At 40.6% G+C, this 22,635-nt stretch overlaps 1 protein-coding gene across 6 annotated transcripts in view; it reads right to left on the bottom strand.

Moving 5' to 3' along the window:
• Positions 1-20,326, bottom strand: part of STYK1 (serine/threonine/tyrosine kinase 1) — a 46,591-nt gene extending 26,265 nt beyond the window's left edge. For 4 of the 6 annotated variants that reach the window (XM_074403293.1, XM_074403290.1, XM_074403291.1 and 1 more), the window contains exon 1: positions 20,201-20,326. The gene's annotated coding sequence lies outside the window, so the exon portion shown is untranslated. Of the gene's footprint in view, positions 20,121-20,200 lie in introns of those variants that run through there. The other 2 variants (XM_074403287.1, XM_074403286.1) reach the window with 1 other exon arrangement.
• Positions 20,327-22,635: the final 2,309 nt, after the last annotated feature.

The following is a 22,635-nucleotide window of genomic DNA, read 5'->3' as shown; positions in this document are numbered from 1 at the left end:
CAGTGTGATGATAATTCTATGAATCTATAAATGTGATAAAATATCAAAGAATTATGCACAGAGAGGAACAAGAAGATGTATGCATGCAAAATCTGAAATCCCAAGAAGCTCTATAGTCTAGTTAATTATTCTGTGCCATTGTCAGTTTCATAATTTGAATAATTTGCTACAGTTATTTAGATGTTCCCATTGGGGAAAATGGGTAATTGTTAAACTGGATTCTGTACTATTTTTGCAGCTACTTGTAAATTTCTAATCATTTCAAAATGAAAAGCAAAACTAGTACTATTTTTGCAGTTATTGAATAACAAATTGCAGGTGGTAATAAATATATATGAGAATATCAACTGTGAAATTAGCAATTTCATCATCATTTTTTGTATTACAGCAGTGAGAGTAAAAAGAAAAGAAAAGAATGGATCAGAAACCGTCAGGAGATTGAAGCAGCAGGACACAGTGGTTGTAGAAGGTAAAAAGAAGAAGGAGCAATCAAAGAAGAGGAGGCTGCTCTTTTTAACAGGGTAGTGGAGACATGTTTGAACTGTAACATGCTACAGCCACATGATCCACACAAGGAATAGACCCTGAGGAGAGGCTCAAGGCAGAGTGGGTGTTGGGGGACCCTGGGCAGGGCTTGGCTGGCCACTTACCACATGGTTGCCACTGGGGCCTTGATGATCAGGAGCAAAACTCAAAGGAAAGATGTGAGCTCCCCAAGGCCAGGGACTGGGCTCTGGTTGCTCCTGGTAATGTCAGTAACTTGTGCACAGGGCTCGGCACAAGTTACCACTGGATGAGCTGTTCTCACCACGTTCTGAGTGGTGCCTTCTCTTTGCCCTCAGTCAGCTGTCACCATCTTTGGAAGGGAGAGGAAGCAGGTTCCCTTCTTGGGCTGCACCTGTGCCTAGCCCGCCTATAGATCCCAGAGCAAGAATGACATATAGGCTTTGATTTTAAGTGCCGACTTCAAGCACTTAAAAACCTATGCATCCCTTGTTGAGGGATGACAAGAGGGTTCCCTCACAAGATGGTGAGGACATTGTTCTGGACATTTTGATTTGAGATGCCAGTGTGACTTTCAGGTAAAATATGATAAATAAGCACTTGGTTGTATAGTTCTTAGGATTCATAAGGGAAGTCTGGACCAGAGATAAATATCTGGGAATCATTAGATAATATCGAAAGCTTGAAAGTGAGTAAGAGAGAAAGGAAAAATGAACAAAAAGGGGGAAAAAAAAAAGAAAGGGAAAGAGGGCTTAGGGCAGATGCATGGACTTCCAGTGGGTAAGGGCTTCATGCAGGAAAAGGAATTGGGGCCCAGAAGGAGCCTACAAAGGAACAACTAGAGAAGTAAAAGGAGAACCAAGAGTTCATGCTGTTGGGAAGCAAAGGAGAGAAGCATGGATGACAGCTGGACTGAAAGCTGATGAGAAGTCAGGAAAGCAATAAGCAGTAGATACAGACAACATGGAGGTCACTCATCATAGAGAGAACAGCTGTAGCATAGTGGCCAGAGAGCAGGTGGTTCTGGTTGGTGAAGATGTGGAGAAAATGTGTTTAGGGAGCTCTTCTGTGATCTTTGAGAGCTATAGGAATGAGAGGACTGAAAAGAGGATTTGAGAGAGGGATTTAGAGTTGATTTCTTTATAAACGTAGTGCTCCAAAAAGAAGAGAAAGGGAACTGGTAATATGCAGTAATCTCTCATTCTAAAAAACAAAGCAAAGTTTGGTATGGAGAGGCCTGTATCGGGCATAAATGTTTTACAAAGCCTAAACATACACACACACACACACACACACACACACACACACACACACACACAGAGAGAGAGAGAGAGAGAGAGAGAGAGACTGAAAAACAGAGAGATAGATTAATAGAACACATAAATATTCAGAAAAAAGGCACATATCTAGGACTTTAATATAAAGAAGTCAGCATTATATAAGCAGAGCAGTGGTTCTGAAACCAGAAAGCACATTAGAATCTCCTAGGAAGTTTTTTTAAAAAATATTAATGCTGATGTTCATTTCCCGCTTCAGATCATTTGACTATATCCCCATCCAAATCTCATCTTGAATTCTCGTGTGCTATGGGAGGGAACCCAATGGGAGGTAATTGAGTCATAGGGCCAGGTCTTTCCCATACTGTTCTTAGGATAGTGAATACGTCTCACGAAATCTGATGGTTTTATAAGGGGGAGTTTCCCTGCACAAGCTCTCTCTCTTTGCCTGCTGCCATCCATGTAAGATGTGCCTTGCTCCTCCTTGCCTTCCACCATGATTGGGAGGCCTCCCCAGCCACGTGGAACTGTAAGTCCAGTAAACCTATCTCTTTTGTAAACTGCCCAGTCTCAGGTATGTCTTTACCAGCAGCATGAAAATGGACTAATACAGTAAATTGGTAGTAGGAGTGGGGTGCTGCTAAAAAAATAACCAAAGAGGTGGAATTGACTTTGAAACTGGGTAACAGGCAGAAGTTGGAACAGTTTGGAGGGCTCAGAAGACAGGAAAATATAGGAAAGTTTGGAACTTCCTAGAGACTTGTTGAATGGCTTTGTCAAAAATACTGATAATGATATGGACAATCAAATCCAGGCTGAGGTGGTCTCAGATGGAGATGAAGAACTTGTTGGAAACTGGAGCAAAGGTGACTCTTGTTACATTTCACCAAAGAGACTGGTTGCATTTGTCCCTGCCCTAGAGATCTGTGGAAATTTGAACTTGAGGGAAATGATTTAGGGTATCTGGCTGAAGAAATTTCTAAGCAGCAAAGCATTCAAGAGGTGACTTGGGTGCTGTTAAAAACACTCAGTTTTAAAAGGGAAACAGAGTATAAAAGTTTGGAAAATTTTCAGCCTGACAATGTGATAGGAAAGAAAATCTCATTTTCTGAGGAGAAATTCAAGCCAGCTGCAGAAATCAGCATAAGTAACAAGAAGCCAAATGTTAATCACCAATGGGGAAAATGTCTCCAGGGCATGTCAGAAACCTTTGTGGCAGCCCCTCCCATCACAGACCCAGAGGTTTAGGAGGAAAAAAAAGGTTTCATGGGCTGGGACCAAGGTCCTTCTGCTATGTGTAGTCTAGGGACTTGGTGCCCTGTGTCCCAGCTGCTCCAGCTGTGACTAAAAGGGGCCAAGGTACAGCTCAGGCTGTTGCTTCAGAGGGTGGAAGCCCCAAGCCTTGGCAGCTTCCATGTGGTGTTGAGCCTCTGAGTGCACAGAAGTCAAGAACCAAGGTTTGGGAACCTTTGCCTAGATTTCAGAGGATGTATGGAAATACCTGGATGCCCAGGCAAAAGTTTGGTGCAGGGTCTGGGCCCTCATGGAGAATCTCTGCTAGGGCAGTGCAGAAGGGAAATGTGGGGTCAGATCCTCCACACAGAGTCCCTACAGGGGCACCACCTAGTGGATTTGTGAGAAGAGGGCTAACATCCTCTGAACCCCAGAATGGTAGATCCATCAACAGCTTGCACCATGTGCCTGGGCAAGCTACAGACACTCAACACCAGCCCACAAAAGCAGACAGAAGGGGGGCTGCACCCTGCCAAGCCACAGTGGCAGAGCTGCTCAAGACCATGAGAATCTACCTCTTGCATCATCATGACCTGGATGTGCGACACGGAGTCAAAGAAGATTATTTTAGAGCTTTTAAGATTTGGCTGTCCTGCTGGATTTTGGACTTGCATGGGGCCTGTATCTCATTTGTTTTGGACAATTTCTCCCTGTGGAATAGCTGTATTTGCCCAATGTCCATTCCCCCATTGTATCTAAGAAGTAACTAACTTGCTTTTGATTTTACAGGCTCCTAGGTGAAAGTGACTTGCTTTGTCTCAGATGAGATATTGAACTGTGGACTTTTGAGTTAATGCTGACATGAGTTAAGATTTTGGGGAACTGTTGGGAAGGCAATATTGGTTTTGCAATGTGAGGACATGAGATTTGGGAGGGACCACGGGTGGAATGATTGTGTCCCCACCCAAATCTCATCTTGAATTCCCATGTGTTGTGGAAGGCACCAAGTGTGAAGTAATTGAAAAACGGGGGCAGGTCTTTCCTATGCTCGTGACGGTGAATATGTCTTATAAGATCTGATGGATTCATAAAGAGGAGCTTCTCAGCACAAGAGAGTTCTCTCTCTTCACCTGCCATCATCTACATAAGATATGACTTGCTCCTCCTTGCCTTCTGCCATGATTGTAAGGTCTTTTCAGCCACTTGGAACTGTAAGCTCATTAAACCTCTTTCTTTTGTAAATTGCCCAGTCTCAGGTACATCTTTATCAGCAGCATAAAATCGGATAAATACACCACACCTCTTAGAGATTATGCTGATTGTAAAACACCATAGATTATGACTTCACATATCAGCTTCAATCAAGGAAATGCTTTCCAGGAGATACTTAATGTACAGCTGGGGTCGAGAACTACTAAGAGAGATTATTCATCAAATGGAATTTAGGCAATGGAATACTTGTTTGATAACAAAAATTATTTTTGATTCGCAAAATAAATTTTAGTTGGGGAAAAAAAGCTAGATGTTTTAAGAGACATAAAAAATTAACATTATAAATTGTATTAGGTTAATGATAACTTTTTAAGCTTAAACAAAAAACTGTCTTCCAACAGCAAAAAAAAAATCACAATGAAAACATCAATCTATAAACAAATAAAAACACGGCATTTTTATAGTAACAAGGAAACCACCAATATGCCAATAAATAAATAGTGAAGGAATGTGAAAAACAAAAGAAAACCAGTTCACCAAAACAAGATGCTTAACAAATATGGAAACATGTGAACTAAGATGAAAGATTTTTATACTAACTAGTAATTTTAAGAATACTTTAAAATAAAACAAGATGCATTTCTGTTGATACATTTAGGAAAAACGATTATTTATTTAGTTATTTTATTTTTAAGTTGTTTGAGCCGAGGTCTCACTCTGTCGTCCAGGCTAGAGTGCAGTGGTGTGATCTTGGCTCACTGCAGCCTTAATCTCCCAGGTCACAGGTGGGTGCCACCATATGTGTCTAATTTTTTTTTTTTTTTTTTTTTTTGTAGAAATGGGAACTTGCCATGTTTCCCAGGCTGGTCTGAAATTCCTGGCTTCAAGTGATGCGCCCACCTCAGCCTCCCAAATTGCAGAGATTATTAAGTGCAAGCCACCACACCAAGCAGAAAAAGAGATTTGAAAACTAATGTTTATGCTCTAAAGAGTTTTATTTATAAAGACCACTCTTATAAGACTGACAAGGACTCTAAATGTCTACAATTATGGAAAATAACTTGGTATTATGAAAATTGAGAGCCTGAATGGCTTTCATAATTTTGACTCTGTAACTTCTCTCCCAAGAGTCAATTATGTGTATGTTTTTTAAAAAATGGAAGATGTTTCTAAACACACACACAAAATTGTAACACTTATTTAATTTTTTTGAAAACATAAATAGAGATTTGCTTTAAAATAATTCATGGACTTGAAGGAGAAGAAATAGGTGGAGATGTAAATAAAACAAGACCAACTATGTGTTCAAAATTCCAGAGTTCAGGGGAGATACATAGGAAGTTATTCTACTATTTTTGCTGCTTTTGTATATATTTGAAATTTTCTGAAATAAGAAATTTAAAATAGAAGAAAAACTTAAATTTTCATCAAGAGGAGGGATGTTTCAAATTATTTTTATACAATTGGACAATGGTATACATTTGTTAAATTTATGTTCACAAAAATTTTTCATAAATGTCAATTTTTAGTATTACTGGGTTAAGTAAAAAGGCACATTTTAATAATGTATATACCACAAAAGTACAATGAAATCGACTAGGGAAATCACCTGTGTAGGGGAATCCCAAAGAGAAGTATATTAGAATGTTACAGCAACAGTGATGGTGGTTACTATGAATAATTGTTTCCTCTATTTTCTGTTTTCCAGATTGAATGAATTAAGCCTTAGTTATTTTATAATAAGAACATGCAAAGGAAGAAAGGCTACAAGCCAGAAAAGTTTGCTAGCAGAAATACAAAACAGAAAGTTGGCTGAGGGTAACAAAAAAAGACAGAGAGAAAACAATCTTCCTAAAGAACTAGTGTTCAGAATGAAAGACAAAGTACAATCATTAAATCAAGAGTAATGGCTTCAAAGAGGGCTCTCCTGGCCTAAAGTCAAGGTGAAGGTCTGGAGTCTAACAAGCTTCACTGTTGCTTGCTAAAGGCATTATATTGCCGACCTGGGAGAAAGCCAAGCTGGAACTCCCAGGAACAAAGTTAATGTATCATCTCCATCTAACTGCAGTAAAAGAGAAAGAATAAAAGAACCAGTGTCAGAGTTAGGGGTGGATTTATCTCAATCTATTAAAGTCTTGCTTTACTAACCTATACACCTGAGATAATCCTGCCTGCTTAACATCAGAGGATTCTAGTAAGAATTAATAAGAATGCAAAATTGTTCTTCAGTGGTAGTAGCTAAACGTGCCTCTTACAGCAGAAATTCATTTGTATAACATAATTACTTTTCAGACCAAGGATTCCAACTCTGTGCTCCCGATCAAGGTTCCCTTTTTTGGTTATTACTGCCCCACCAACATCAGTATGAAGAGACTGTGGCTTTCCTTCAATGCATTAGCAAAAGTGCAGCTAAAATTCCTTTCTTCTTAGCACAAGAACAATAAAATGAGAGTGCCCAAAGATTTGCTAAATGTTAAGTAAATAAGTTGAAGTTTGCAATTCTACTGCAGCTAGCTTATTATCTTAAGAGGTCACACTGGAGCCCAAAAGCCTCCTGGCTTGGTCCTGCACTTCTGCTCTGAACTTGCATGCGTGTGCGAAATGCTGGGTTTACTCACTTCTTTCCCTCTGGTCTTTTATATCTGCCATAATAAAGGCATATTTACTATTCAGACTCCTAGGTTTCAGCTCACTTTCCAGTTTTATTACAAGTGTCAGAAGCATAGCCCAGCCCATTTCTGAAATCCAGCATACCCATCTCTCCTACTATTATAATTAGCTGTGTACTCTTGAGCAAATTACCGATTCTCTCCTAATCCTCAATTTTCTCATCTGTAAATTGGGTTTGCAATGTTATCTAACATAAAGAACCATTGCAAGAATTAATCAAGTTTACACAATAACGTACTTAGAACAACACCTAGTATATAAGCAGTAGCTGTTACTAATTATTCCTATGATAGCTCTAATAATAAAAATATTCCTATAATACTTACTATTTTCATTATTATTATTCCTCAGATTATGACATTTTTGAATGATCTCTCCTTGTGGCCTTCATTCCATGTAACATCAATATCATAACTTAATACCACTCATATTTCTGTATATCCCACAGGAATATAATTATTTCCTGCCATCTGAGTTTACGGAAAATCTTAACAAGGCTTCAGTACAGCTTTCTTACCATCCTTCTGCAATGTATCTATTTTTCCAAATCTTAAATTTTCAATTGTTCTTTTTTTTTGTAAATTGCTTTCTACTTTTCAAATTTAAAAGGTCATATGCGCCGGGCGCGGTGGCTCAAGCCTGTAATCCCAGCACTTTGGGAGGCCGAGGCTGGTGGATCACGAGGTCAAGAGATCGAGACCATCCTGGTCAACATGGTGAAACCCCGTCTCTACTAAAAATACAAAAATTAGCTGGGCATGGTGGTGCGTGCCTGTAATCCCAGCTATTCAGGAGGCTGAGGCAGGAGAATTGCTTGAACCCAGGAGGTGGAGGTTGCAGTGAGCCGAGATCGCGCCATTGCACTCCAGCCTCAGTAACAAGAGTGAAACTCCGTCTCAAAAAGAAAAAAAAAAAAGTCGTATGCATATTAAAATGGATGTAGCAGATTTTGTACTATTCTTTTCCCAGACTCTAACAGCCAAAACTTAAACCAGTGGTTCTACTCGAGTAGCTTTTAAAAAAATCCCATTGCCTGGGATGCACCTCCAACCAATTAAATCAGAATCAGAGTCTGGGAATAGGAACCAGGTATTGAGATTTATGTAAAGCTCCTAAATTCCGATATGCAGACAAGTTTTGGAACCTTGCCTTAAACCCTTTTTAGCTCCTTTTCTTAATGAATCCAGAGAAAATTCACCAGACTCTAATTTATTAGATAAGATTCTACATTGGCAACCACTATTCTAGTTCTCTCTCTCTCTCTCTCTCTCTCTTACTCTTTCTCTCCCCCTCCTCCCTTCATTCCTCTCTCCCTCATTTATATGTAATCTTCAGGAAGTGTGATCACTTCCCTGGGTTTCAATTCCTAATCAGTAAAATAACGAATCATAGTCTTGCACAATGTAACCAGAGATTTTTTGACAGTACACATGAGATAAAACATATGAAAGCACTTAGAAGTTTTAGAATGCAAGTCTTTCAGAAATCCATGGTAGAGTTATCATATTCCCCACATCCTTCCCTCTCCTCCCACGTAGACATGCGCAAGGCTATCTTGTACTGAGAAAAATTGGATAAGAGTTTTTCTCCATCTTTTTAAGTAAGAAATTTAATACCTCATATCATTTCCTCAAAATCCAGTCCTTCCAGTCCTTTTAGTAGAATCTGTAGATACTGCATGTTGACAGAAAGAGTGAGAGCTACAAGAAAATCAAAAATTGTAGATGTGCCCCTACCAAGATACACAAAGCAGTTTAAAGCAAAGGTATGTGAATATTGTTAGCAATATTTGCTACCCTTGCAGATTCTTGACTTGTCCTGGGAACCAAAATGTGGCACTGCATTAGTGTTTAAAGACTGGACTTGTCGGAGCCATTTGAACCAGAGCAGCTCCATCTTGAATAGGGGCTGGGTAAAATGAGGCTGAGACCTACTGGGCTGCATTCCCAGAAGGTTAGGTTAGGCATGCCATTCTTAGCTATAAAGTGAGATAGGAGGTCAACACAAGATACAGGTCACAATGACCTTGCTGATAAAACAGAATGCAGTAAAGATGCCAGTCAAAACCCACCTAAACCAAGACGGCCACAAAAGTGACCTCTGGTCGTCCTCATTGCTCATTATGCACAAATTATAATGCATTAACATGCTAAGATTCACTCCCACCAGTGTCATGACACTTTACCAATGCCATGGCAACATCAGGAAGTTACCCTACATGGTCTAAAAAGGAGAGAAACCCTAAGTTCTGGGAATTGCCCATCCTTGTCCCAGAAAACTCATGAATGATTCACCACTTGTTTACCGTATAATCAAGAAATAACTGTAAGTATGGTCAGCCGAGTAGCCCACACCGCTGCTGTGCCTGTGGAGAGCATTCCTTTATTCCTCTACTTTCTTAGTAAATGTACTTTCACTTTACTCTACGGACTTGCCCCAAATTCTGTCTTGAGCGAAGTCCAAGAACCCTCTGTTGGGGTCTGGGTTGGGAACCCTTTCCAGTAACAGCCTGACCTTTACTTTTTGAAATGAAATAATAAAAATGTCTCAAGAAAAAAGTTATCTTCATATCAGAACAGGAGGAGAAACATTATGAGTTTGCGGCCAAATTTCCAGAGAAAAATCCTGAAAAGTTTTTGTCTAATTTTTATTTACATTAAACAACAAATATATATTAAGTGCTGTTAACCATGCTTTTCTACTACTCCATGTCCCCTTTAACCTATTTTTGGACCTTCTCCCAGGACCCAAGTAAGAAGGCAAAATTTAGCTGTTATATTCTCTATCCATATCACCTCTTCCTCCTCTGGCACAAAACCCACTCTTTCCGCACATCAGCATGGAGCAGAGTCCAGCTGATAAATCACGTGAAGTAATCTGCTTTGGAATCCACCCTGCTCTGCTCTTCCTTAACGGACATTTGTGTTTAACACAAACTTCCTTGATACTGGTTTTGATTCCCACTACTGCCTAGTACAGTTTATTGCAGACGGTTATTACAGCAAACATTTATATAGTGGTAGTGTTAGGTACTCTTCCAGCACTTCACAAATATTTAGTTACTTAATTATAATTTAATTTAATAATTTAATTCAAACATTGAGTCTAATTTAATTGCTCTGGATCACACAGCTAGTAAGCAGTGAAGTTGGGTTCCAACCCAGATCATTTGGCTTCAGAGTCCATGTTCTTAAAATCTGTCCTATGCTGTTTGTCCAGTAGATTCTCAAAAAGCATTTTTTAAATAAAATTAGAATTATCTTTAATATTACTTGTGTTTTTAAAATTGAGATATAATTCATAGACCACAAAATTTACCTTTTTAAAGTGTACAATTTAGTGGTTTTACTATAGTCACAAAGGTGTGCAACTATCACCGCTATCTTATTTTAGAATATTTCCATTACCCCAGAAAGAAATTCCTACCCAATAGCAGTCATTCTTTACTGCTCCCTTCCCCAGCCCCTGGCAATCATGAATTATATTCTGTCTTTACGGATTTGCCTATTCAGGGCATTTCATATAAATTGACTCGTACAGTATGTGGACTTTTGTATCTGCCTGGCTTCTTTCACTTGCAAATGTTTTCAAGGATGATCCATATTGCAGCATGAATGAGTATTTCATTCCTTTTTGACACTAAATAATACTGCATTGTATGGATATACAGAGATATTTTGTTTAGCCATTTATCAGTGGGTGGGCATTTGAATAGTTTTCACTTTTTCACATTTATAAAAAATGCTGCTGTGAACATTCACATATGAGTTTTTGTGTGGACATGCTTACATTTTTATTTGTATGTAGGTAGGAGTGAAATTGCTGCTATGGTAACTCTATGTTTAAATTTTGAGGAACTAACCACTATTTTTTAAAGTGACTGCATCACTTTATATTCCCACCAGTAATTTATAAGCAGTCCAGTATCTCCACATCCTTGACAAACACTTCTTGCTTTTTCATGGTAGCCCAACTAGTTGGTGTGAAATGATATCTCACTGTGGTTTTGATTTTCATTTCCCTGATGATAAATAATGCTGAACATCTTTTCATGTGTTTATTGGTCATTTGTATATCTTCTTTAAAGAAATGTACATTCAAATCCTTTACCAATTTTTTTGATTGGACAATTTGTCTTTTTTTTTTTTTTTTTTTTTTTAGCTGAAGTTTCACTCTGTAGCCCAGGCTGGAGTGCAGTGGTGCAATCTCGACTCACTGCAACCTCTGCCTCCCGAGTCCCGGTTCAAGAAATTCTCTTACCTCAGCCTCCCAAGTAGCTGGGATTATGGGCACGAACCACCACACCCAGCTAATTTTTGTATTTTTTTAGTAGAGATGGGGTTTCACCATGTTGGCCAGTCTGGTCTTGAGCTCCTGAACGTGTGATCCACCCACCTCAGCCTCCAAAAGTGCTGGGATTACAGGCGTGAGCCACCGCGCCCAGCCTGACAATTTGTCTTTTTATTGTTGAGTTGTAAGTACCCAGTATATAGTTCAGAAACTAAATCCTTATTAGATATATCATATGCAATATTTTATTCCATTCTGTATGCTGTCTTTTCACTTTTGATCATGTCCTTTGAAGCATAATAGTTTCTAATTCTGACAATTTTGTGTTTGATTGCCAGTGCTTTTGATGTGTGTCTAAGAAACCATTGCCTAACCAATACAACAAAGATTTACACCTATGTTTTATCCTAAGATTTTTTTCGATTTAGTTCTTATATTCAGGCCTTTGGTTCATTTTGAATTAGTAAAGGTCCAACTTCATTCATTTGCATGTGACTATTCAATTGTCCCAGCACAATCTGTTAAAAACACTCTTTTTCTGCTCTTTATTATTATTATTAAAGATAGTCTTTTTCAGCCTTATTTTTATTACTATTGGAGATAATGTCTCACTTTGTCACCCCGGCTGGAGTGCAATGGTGTGATCAGAACTCATTGCAGCCTCAAACTCTGGTCTCAAGGGATCTCCCTGTCTCAGCCTCCCAAGTATCTGGGATTACAGGTGCGTGCCATAGCATGCAGCCCACACAGTTTTGATTACTGCAGATTTCTAGTAAGTTTATTCCTCCAACTTTGTCTTTTTCAAGACTGTTTTGGCTATTCTGAGTCCCCTGTGTTCTCATATAAATTTTAGAATCACTTTGACCATTTGGGAATTAAAAAAACAGCTGGGATTTTGATGGCAACAATGTTAAATACATAGATCAGTTTGGGGAGTACCACTCTCTTAACAGTATTAAGTCTTCCCACTAAATAAACAGTATGTCTTTCCATTCATTTAGGTCTTCTTTAGCTTCTGTCAAGGATATTTGGGATATTGTGTAGTTTTTGGTGTATAAGTGACATTTGTTGATAATAACATTTAGAGTCTCATGGCCTCTAAAGGTTAAACCAGAATTTGTGTGTGTGATTTAGTGAGACCATAGAATGTTCTGTCTCTGAAAGAATCAGGTTGGACAACAAAGGCCTCCCAGAGACTAGCCGGAAATGCATTGTATGTGAAGTACCATGGTGTAAGGCCACTACTGATCCTTCTCATACCCGGATAAGTAGACAGAACATAGGGCATTGCATTCTGTAGCTGCCCTGGTGTCAGAACCCAGGTCAGTTTTCCCTGAAAGCCCTGAGATGATCTAAATTTCCCAGGTTGTCATGAATTGCAGGGACAAGAGACTGTGTCCAAAGAATCCACATCCCTAGCTTCCTACTAACATAAATACTTCTGTTTATCCATCCTCCTACAGAGACCACTGCTCCCTAGACGCCCAAAATATGTCTGATTGAGGTTTAAATAAAAGCCCACAAAGATGCAGCCCCCAATATCACCTCTAAACCCTAAATTCAGGTGTAAAGATGCTAGCACATCTAGCATAGAACAGAGAGCTCTATGCCAGGGTTCAGTGAACTTCTTTTTGTGAGCAATCTATTTCACACACTATCTGAGGATCTATAAACCCACAACCTGTCACTAGTTATGTCTTGCTGATACTATCAAATCTTTATTGTCCATCTGTTTGTAGATAGCCTAAGGTTACACTTTTATGACCTTAGTTCAAGTAAGCCTGCCTCTATTTTCTAGTAAATGTTAACTCGGCAAATTAAAAATAATTCGTTTTAATATTAGCCCCAAAAAAGCAGACTTAGAAAAACGATTCTGGTGTGGGACGGGAGATTATAATTGTGGTTATAAATCACATTTGGTTTACCTACATTTCTTTTTTTCTAATGCTGCAAAACTGGAATATTTTTCAAAATTATCTCTGTTTTTATAATAGAAAACCATTTCACAATAATTCCTGGCTATTTTACCCACTTCATATTGCATGTGGAAACTAAAGTTTAAGTGAAAAGGTGACTTGCTTAAGTCAGAAAATGAATCAGAGATCCAATCAGATTTAGGAACTTCCAGTCATGAATCCATTATTGCACTGTCCCTAAATACGAAACATGGATGAGGAAAAGGGAGACAGAGAGTGAAATCAAGGTCACTTGGGGTTATGGGAGCTGCTTGGGCTTCAAGAAGGGGTGCAAACACAGCAGGTTCAACTCTCAGTGTCGGAAAGCCACGCCTTTCACACACTGCAAATGAGGTAACCACACCATACCTTCTGTACCACCAACATCACACCTCCCTGCTACAGAAACAAAGAACGTAATAACAGCAACCCTGTTGTCAATTTCGTGATCTCTTTGACAAACACGATAAAATGCAGTACATGCTTCAGAATGCCATAAAATGCCCTATGTGTACAATAAGAAAAGTCCTTTGAAAGCAACGACAAAAACCTAATTCCAAATTTACTGGTGGGGGAACTAAGGCTCAGAGTTCAGATACCTCCCAACAGTTAATTAGCACCTAAGCGTGTGTGTTGAATCTCCATCTGGCGCTCTTCCCACTACAATTTCCTACCCTTCGTAAGGCTGACTGGATATTTCATCTATTTTCTTTAGTTGAGCTTTGTAGAAATGAGAATGAGGAAGAAGATCCTGACCCTTGCAATTCCCATTGTACATACACTTTCACAGTTTCTTCTGGGACTTTGGGATGCACGTGCATCCCCAAATCTCTACTTGGCTATAGCATTTACATGAAGGCTATAGTATTTACATCCCACTTTTGTTTTCATTGATGGGGCTTTAAGAATATTCTAATTAATACTCTACTCCTTTTTTCTTCTTCAGCCAGAACGCACTCTGACTTACACAAAGATATCATCTTCAAGGAAAGTTAAAGGAGTCGGGCCTTGAGCCCTGTGAGGAAAGACCACAGAAATAGGAGTCCAGGAAGCCATGTGGTTTCACATCAAATGGGCTGGATTTGTGGGATCTGAGGATCTGAGAATAAGTCTTACAGAATACATATGATCACAGGGAGGTCAGAATCCATTTTCAGCATTCCCTCTGCCTCTCTCCTCCTTCCTTGAACCATAACCCAAACCTGTTAATTCTGTGACTCAAACCAGTCCTTTTGTGCTGTTGGAGCTTCTAACTGGCCGGAAGTGGTACTACACTTCAGCCCAGGCTGAACAGATGGCAAAGAGTATGTAGGTGAGGGTCAACAGGAGCTTCCCCTGCCTGGGGTTTTTAAGCCTGATTTGACTTAACAGGTATTTTGGAGAAGTTGATTCTAAGTCTTTTTTACTGACACAAACCAAGGGTCACTTGACATACAATTGGTCCTGATAGCTGACTACTGTCAGAAAAAAAAAAAAAGTAGTTGAGGTCAACTTCTCTAAACCCCAAATTAGCATCTTTGGAAAATATCTTTCACCTCTTATTCGGTAGCATACGATGGATGTAACATAATCCTGTCTCCTAAAGTTATCCAACACAAATCCTGCATTTATCTCCTACAACACACTATATCTGGATAAATCATTCAATGCCTGAGTGTACAACTAAAACCAATCATTCCAAGGCTTTTTCCAGAAAGGCACCTGACTTCAAGTGTGGATATTACATGTCGATATGGTTTGGCTCTGTGTCCCAACCCTGATCTCATCTCAAATTGTAATCCCCATAACCTCCATGTGTCAAGGGAAGGACCCAGTGAGAGGTGATCAGATCATGGGGGTGGTTCCCCCAGGCTGTTCTCATGGCAGTAAGTTCTCATGAGATCTGATAGTTTTATAAGGGGCTCTTCTTCCCTCTTTGCTTCCTTCACAGGCTTTTCTCACCTGCCACCATGTAAGACCTGCCTGCTTCCCCTTCCACCCTGGTTACAAGTTTCCTGAGGCCTCCCCAGCCATGAGGAACTATGAGTCAATTAAATCTTTTTTCTTTATAAATTACCCAGTCTTGGACAGTTCTTTATAGCAGTATGAGGAAGGGCTAATAGACATGTGTATAACCACATTGTATAGTTTGAAACACGTTTTTTTCCCTTATACCTTTAGCATCTACTACTGTGTCCTTATTAGAATTCTAACTTAGCCTAGAATTATATACATACAATAATTTTAATTTAGATTCATATTCTAAAAATACCATGTTTCCACATATTCTGTTACCTAACAGTTGAGTTGGGAGGATTACTTGAGCCTGAGAGGTCAAGAATGCAGTGAGCTGTGATCATGCCACTGCACTCCAGCCTGGGCAACAGAGTGAGACTCCATCTCAAAAAACAAAACGAAACAAAACAAATTAGCTGTTGCTATTCCTTGTTGTCACTATGCCATGAAGGGTTTTTATGAATGAGAAGTATGAGAAAATTGATTGAGATGGCTTTCGAGGAGAATATAAGGCCCAGAAGCTTGGATACGAATTAGACTGCTGGGGACTAAAGAAAGAGTGAGCATCAGGAAATGTTTCTGCTTCCTGAAGACTCACCCTTAGAAGATAGTACTCACAATATGATAGTGCTGACCTCTAACTGCCCAATTCAGCAGAAGGTGTCGGGAGGGAAAGCTAGGGAAGAAGGCCGCCTGGGCTGACGAGGTGAGAACAACTGCAGGAAATGAAGTTTTAAGCCAATGAATGGATAGAAACCCCTTTCATCCCAGTTAGCTTTTTCATATCCAGAGGTGACTGTCTCCCTTAAATTCTAAACTATCTTATTATTATTCTGGTTAGAAATCTCAAAAAAATTCTGAGAAGTTAAAAAATGAAAGACTTTTTTTTTTTTTCAAACGTGGAAGAATCTCCAGCAATTTTCTAGTCAACCTCTACCCTTCATTTTTGAAAGGAATAAAAATAATAATAAAACAACTAAGGACCCCTGAGGTAGGTGCCTTGTTATTTGCTCACAAAGAGAGTCCCAGAGCTTAAAACAGATTTCAGGTTCCCTGGACTGAGAACTGAGAGAGGACTCTATCCACTCTACACTGATGTCTGTATAATTAGCGTTTTTTTTGTTTTTTTTTTGTTTTTTTTTGTTTTTTTTTGTTTTTTTTTGAGATGGAGTTTCACTCTTGTCATCCAGGGTGGAGTGCAGTGGCATGATCTCAGCTGACTGCAACCTCTGCCACCTGGGTTCAAGCAAATCTCCCACCTCAGCCTCCTGAGTAGCTGGGATTACAGGCATCTGCCACCATGCCCAGCTAATTTAATTTTGTGTATATTTAGTAGAGACAGGGTTTCACCATGTTGGCAAAGCTGGTCTTGAACTCCTGACCTCAGGTGATCCACCCTCCTTGGCCTCCCAAAGTGCTGGGATTACAGGCATGAGCCACTGCACCTGACCGTAATTGCTTCTTTACCTTTGTGCATATTCATTCCCTTCTACTTTCATTTTCTCCAGTTAGAAACTATGCCAAGTCATAATATGCTAATACCCAACCTACTTATTCAGTACTTAACCAGTTTGCCTGTGAGTATCTGTTTCTTCCCAACAAGACTGAAATTTCCTTGAGAGCACAGTCAGCTTCTGTAGGTCCCTCATAAGCACAGCCCAGAAGTGGGCACAGAACAGTAGCCATGTCTAAATTCAGAAAGCGTGTTGGGGAACTAGAGACTGGGCTGGTAGGGAGCACAAAAATGAAGTGGCAAAGTAAGAAGAAAAAACGTGAGAATAAAAATTTAGGGACCAGCTATTTTGTTCATTGCTGTAGCCCTAGCACCAAGAGCAGTGTCTGGCATATATTAGAATCTATATGTTTGTTGAATAAAGAAGTGGCTAAATTCACCTATGAAAATAGCATTGGATCTGTAAAAAGCTTTATAGAAAAATAACCTATAGAAACTAATTGAGCATAAAGGATTAAACTCTAATACTAAAAGTACAAAAGAGAATGGGGAGTAGTTTCTAACAATGTTATATAGGAAGTACATGGTTAATTAGCTTAGCCATTCCACAATGTATACATCTTCCAAAACAACATGTAATGAAAAATATACATAATTTTTAAGTTTTAAAAATTAAATGTAAATTTTAAATATACATATAATAAGAATAAGGAATACCCAGTTGGGAAATCTCAGCTATGGTAGGCGGAATTATGGCTTCTCAAAGATGTCCATGCCCTAATCTCCAGAACCTATGAATATGTTGATTTTCAATAGTGTTGAAATAGCAAAGGGGAATTAAGGCTAGAGATGAAATGAATCAACTGACCTTAAAATAGAAAGATTACCCTGGATTACTCAGTGAGTCCAGTACAATTACAAGAATCCTTAAATGTGGGAAAGACAAAAGTGTGAGTGTGAGCATGAGAAGACATAAGAAACACCCGACTGGCCATTGCTGGCTTTGAAGATGGAGGAAGGGGCCATGAGCCAAGGATTGTAGCAGCCTCTAGAGACTGGAGGAGGCAAGGAAACTAATTCTCCCTTAGAGCCTCCAAAATGAACCATCCATCTGGAGACCTGTGCATCCATTTTTACTTTTGCCCTCCGGAACTGTAAAACAAAATTTTATGTTGTTTTAAGCCACCACCTTTGTGGTAATTTGTTACAGTGGCAGCAGAAAATGTATACATTCAGGTTAAGAGAAAACAGAGCTGCAGAATTACATAACTCCTGGCAGTACTTCACAGCACATGTTTGCTGGGACTGGTTGTAAGAGCATGGGAAAGGTGGGAAATAGTTTCTGCCTGAGACAATTGAAATAGATGCAACGCTCAACTAACTTGTGCATAACTAAAGACATTAGTTGTTAATGGGTTGAAATGTACACCCCTCCAAAATTAATATGTTGACATTCTAACCCAGTAACTCATAATGTGACTTCATTTGGAGATGATAATGCAGAGATAGGGAACTACTATATGATCCAGCCATCCCACTATTGGATATATATTCAAAGAAAATGAAATCAGTATGAGGTAATTAAGATGGATCCTAATCCAATAAGACTAGTGTCCTTATAAAAAAAGGGGAAATTCAGAGACAGATACGCACAGGGAGAACACTACATAATACATGAAGACAGCCATCTACAAGCCAAAGAAAAATGCCTGGAATAGATGCTGCCCTCATGGCCCTTAGAAGGATTCGATGCTGCCAACAGCTTAGTTTTGGACAGCTAGCCTCCTGAACTGTGAGACAATCATTTCGTTGTTTAAGCCGGGGGTCACCAACACCCAGGGTGCCCACACCAGGGCACACAGCAGGAAGTGAGCAGCGGGTGAGCCAGCAAAGCTTTATCTGTGTTTACAGCCACTCCCCATCTCTGTCATTGCCTCCTGAGCTCCTCCTCCTATCAGATAAGCCAGGGCATTAGATTTTCTTCCTTTCTCTCTCTTCCTTTCCCTTTCTCTTGTATTTTTGGTAGAGACGGGTTTTGCCAAGTTGCCCAGGTTGGTCACAAACTCCTAAGCTCAGGGCGATCCACCCACCGCGTCCTCCCAAAGTGTTGGGATTACAGGCGTGAGCCACCGTGCCTGCAAGCATTAGATTCTCACAGGAGCGTGAACTCTATTGTGAACTTCGCATGTGAGGGAAATAGGTTGGGAACTCCTTACGAGAATCTAATGCCTGATGATGTGAGACGGAACAGTTTCATCCTGAAATCATCCGCCCCCACCCTCAAGCTCATCTGCATCCGTGAAAAAATTGTCTTCCACAAAATCAGTCCCTGTGCCTGGTGCCAAAAACGTTGGGGACCGCTGGTTGAAGCCAACCAGTTTGTGGTACTTTGTTACAGCAGCCCTACCAAACTCACACAGTAATGGAGGCACTGAAAGAAAAAGTACATGATTTTCATTGAAGCAAATACTTCATGATGTCTCACTGAAAGACCTAGCTGCCCACTAGCTAGCAGTCAGTGGAGATTGCGGTGTACTGAGGGAGGGAAACCAGGTAGACAGCACAGAGTTCTGTTTGCAGGTGTTATATCAGTTGAGCGGTGCTGCACACTACGGTAACCAGCGCCTTTACGGACACAGCTGCTTCCCATTCAGTAGGAAGGAAGTGTGGTCGCATAGGTGTAAGAAACTCCAGTGTGGAGAGGGCTCGTTACAGAAGGAAGCAACAATCCCAGAAATGAAAGAAAGAAAGGAGACAAAAGGGGGATGAGAGGTTAACAGAGAAAAATGAAAGAGGAAAAAAAAAGACATTGAAAAGAAAACAGAGGCCAACATGATGAAAGCCATCTCTACTAAAACTACAAAAAAAAAAAAAAAAAAAAAATAGCCAGGCTTGGTGGCGGGCACCTGTAGTCCCAGTTACTCGGGAGGCTGAGGCAGGAGAATCACTTGAACCTGGGAGGCAGAGGTTGCAGTGGGCCGAGATAACGCCGTTACACTCCAGCCTGGGAGACAGAGTGAGGCTCCTTCCCCGCCCCCGGCCCAAAAGAAAGAAAACAGTGATTCAGTCCACAAGGAATAGCACAGCACACTGTACAGTTTTTAAGCATGGTTATTGACATCTCATTTAAATATCGCAACGACCCTGGAAAGTAATTACCGTATTTATGCTTCGCAGATGAGGGAACCGAAGTTGAAAGCAGTGAGCCCACGGTCTGAACGGCTATGCAGTCCTCTGACCAGTAATTTCTGTCACCTCATTCTTTCTCTCTCCCCCTCTCCTGACGGTCCCCTCTCCAGGAATGAACAGAGGTCCCCCATTCCTGGGCTTTCTCTCTGCACCAAATCTGCTGAGGCAGGTATAGTCCCTCACCATAGAAACACAGAAGCCAAACATGCTTGTTCCGAAGAAACACAGGTCAACTCGCCTGGCGATTTCTGTTTGTTCACATAAATACGAATAGCAGATCTTAACCGTTCCGCTCCCAGCCTCTTACCTTTTCCTCCTTCCCCAACTGCAAGGTCCGTGGTCCCCAGCTGCCTCCCTCATTCCCCTCCCACCCTCTCCACCGCCCTCCCCCGCGCGCCCGGCCCCAGCGCCCCGTCCACTACCGTGTCCTCCTCGGGTCACTCCGGCTTCAGATGGGACCGGCCCAGGCGGAGGGGAAATAGCCTGGCTTGGGTAGAGCAAGGCGCGCCAGCCTCGCGGAAACGCTCCCAGTCCCTCCTTCCCACTGCGGGGCGTGGCTGCCGGCCGAGGATGGAGTTCGGGCGGGCTCCCTAGAAGGGAAGTCTGCGGGCTCCCAGGTTTCTGGGACTCGCCACACGCGAGCCACGGGAAGCCTATGCTGAAACTGTCAAGGCTGGGCTTGTTGCTGATCTGCACTCATTTTTATTTTTTATTTTTTATTGCATTTTAGGTTTGGGGTACATGTGAAGAACATGCAAGATTGTTGCATAGGTACACACGTGGCAGTGTGGTTTGCTGCCTTCCTTCCCCTCACCTGTATCTGTCATTTCTTCCCATGCTGTCTCTCCCCACCTCCCCACCCCCCCATCCCTCCCCCATTTCCCCCCAACGGACCCCAGTGTGTAGGGCTCCCCTCCCTGTGTCCATGTGTTCTCATTGTTCAACACCCGCCTATGAGTGAGAACATGGATGAACCTGGAAACCATCATTCTCACACTCATTTTTTACTCCAGTGATCGCTCGGTGGTCAGGTATCACGGAAACTCCCGTCCAGGTGAAAACGGAGTCACAAGACAGGGCAGCAGCGCCACCCCACGGCCGGCCCCATAGCAGCGGCCTCCATTGGCGCCTAAAACGGTCAGGATTCACATTCAGGTGGATTATTCCGGGCCGGGAACATTCTCCACCTGAAGGCTGCCGCGGTGATACGAGACAGTACTGAGGGGGCCGGGCGTGGTGGCTCACGCCTGTAATCCCAGCATTCTGGAAGGCCGAGGTCAGTGGACCACTGGAGGTCAGCAGTTCGAGACCAGCCTGTCCAACATAGTCCTGTCTGTACTAAAAATACAAAAATTCACCGGACTTGGTGGTGGGCACCTGTAGTCCCAGCTACTCAGGAGGCTGAAGCAGGAGAATCGCTTGAACCCGGGAGGCGGATGTTGCACCACTGCACTTCAGTCTGGGTGACCGAGCAAGACTCCGTCTCAAAAAAAAGAAAAAAAGAAAAAAAAAAAAAAAAAAGATAGTATTGACCACTGCGGAGACGTGGGGGAACATATAAGGAATTAATAGGAATTAAAAATCCCAAGATTATGGAATTGATCATTATTATATCCTGGATTCTCCTACAGGGAAACAGTGAAGAAGGTAGTTATGTTACCTGTCCACATGGAAATTAAAATAATAGAAAAAATACTTAAGAAAATAAATAGCTGAAGGAATTCCAAGTTAGATATTAACATCTAATACAAATTTTATTAAAGAAATATGGGGCATAGGTAACTTGAATATGTGACCAATTTGTTCAGCGTTGAACGCCTACCAAACACAAACTCACATTCATTAGAGAAAAAATAACGCGGGTGCAATGTAATGTGAAATATTTAGAGATTAAGGTACGTCAATTCTCTAGAGCTTTCTCTGTTGGCATTTTCATTTTCTTCAGAGCTTTTGAAAAACAGGATGAGTTGTACTTAATGCCATTGAATTGTACATTTTAAAATGGCTAATGGTTGATTTTATGTTATGTGAATTTTACCTCAAAAGAAGGAAGACATCTTATCAGTTAGTTGTTCTTTCTGTTCTTTACGTCACAAGTGATAAAGCCAAATAAACTGATTGGAACTTCATGTTTTGTAATTTTATACTATACCTTCCCAAGCATGCTCCTTGATGACAGATACAGTAGTTTAATCATTTTTAAAATTTTTGGAGTATATCGCTAGGTACCCATTCTGATGTACAGAATTTCGTTTAAAATCTAGTTACTATTGTAGTAATAGAAGTTATAACCTCTAGGATTTAAAATAAAACAAAATATAATACAGAAGGGGGAGCCAAAATTTTGCTCTCCAGTTTTGTCGAGTAAATCATATTAATTATACATTAAAACATTTTTGAGATACAGAAAACACTGGAAATGATAATGCCCAGATACAGAAACAACTAAGTACTATATAGTCTGAGTTAAACAGCAAACATACACAAGAAGGTATACGTATAGCTAGTTCCACACATTATACTCATGAATAAGATGGTTCAAATACCCATTATTTCTCTTTTCTCTTCAAGTTTTCATTCCATTATAAAATCAATTATTAGCTCCATCTCAAATGTATGGACCTCCAACTCATTGTCAACAATACTTTGGCCCCAGCATTTCTACCAGATTATTTCTGCCTCATTATTAATTCCATAGGAATTTGTTGAATGCCCCTTATCTCGCCGTCCAGATTAAGTATTGAACAGTAGTAGGAAGTCACATTGAAATAGACCCTGGAGGTCTCTTCCTTCTCCAGTTTACTCTACATGAACCCTAACTACCAGACCCTGCTCGCCTCTAAACTGTTACAGTCAT

This window comes from Saimiri boliviensis, chromosome 7 (assembly GCF_048565385.1).
Source record: "Saimiri boliviensis isolate mSaiBol1 chromosome 7, mSaiBol1.pri, whole genome shotgun sequence".
Classification (NCBI taxonomy): Eukaryota; Metazoa; Chordata; class Mammalia; order Primates; family Cebidae; genus Saimiri; species Saimiri boliviensis.
Note: the sequence above shows the minus strand (reverse complement) of the source record. Positions and strands in the feature narration are given on the sequence as shown.